The sequence below is a fragment of the Polyodon spathula genome, chromosome 42, assembly GCF_017654505.1.
Source record: "Polyodon spathula isolate WHYD16114869_AA chromosome 42, ASM1765450v1, whole genome shotgun sequence".
Classification (NCBI taxonomy): Eukaryota; Metazoa; Chordata; class Actinopteri; order Acipenseriformes; family Polyodontidae; genus Polyodon; species Polyodon spathula.
In genome coordinates this window covers 2,372,549-2,373,236 of record NC_054575.1, presented here as the reverse complement: position 1 = coordinate 2,373,236, position 688 = coordinate 2,372,549, and the positions used below count along the sequence as shown (strand labels likewise).

Here is a 688-nt window from a genome sequence, read left to right as displayed (position 1 = left end):
GCAAGCGAGAGGACACTCCCCTTTAAACCGGCAGCGTCCCTGCTTTTCATTCCCTCTCTTCCTGGAGGCTGGAAGTGGAATTTAAAAAAGGAAAATCGGTGAAAGGAAAATAAAATAAAATAAACCCTTAAAACCCGTCTGGATTTAAACCCTCAAACCCGGCGATCGCTGCGAATAAACGGGCAGGAATCGCTGGCTTTAAAGGCGACGTCTTGTTTACAAGAAGGCCCCGGCTCGCAAGTTTGAATCTGCGCATCATTTAGGTAAAAAAAAACCAGAAAAAACACAAAAAAACTAAACTATTTCATATTTCTGTTTGTTTTCCATGTTGATTTTGTAAATTATTTACCAGCTTTACCTCCATTTTGACCGATTCGGGGGCTGGTTGTTTTCATTCATCATTTGTATAATTTATACCATAAACATTATTATTTTTGGGAGAGGTGGTAATTTGTGTCTGTTTGCGGCGGGGAAAAAAAAAAAAAGCAATTTCACGGGGTAAAATGGTTAAAATAAACCCCACTCCCACATCCACGCAGGGGGCTCACTATTTGGCAGGGCGGGCGTGGGGTGGCGCTCGTTGTAAGCGGCTCCGTATTTGGCAGGAAGAGCCCCAGCCGTACAGGTGTAACTTTATACCTGTCGAGCGGAAAACAAACAGAAAAAAAAACACACTTTATTATTATTA

General features: G+C 42.2%; 1 protein-coding gene across 1 annotated transcript in view; it reads left to right on the top strand.

Moving 5' to 3' along the window:
* Positions 1-688, top strand: part of ap1g2 (adaptor related protein complex 1 subunit gamma 2) — a 20,784-nt gene continuing 20,096 nt past the window's right edge. The window contains exon 1 of the mRNA XM_041236742.1: positions 1-263. The gene's annotated coding sequence lies outside the window, so the exon portion shown is untranslated. The remainder of the gene's footprint in view (positions 264-688) is intronic.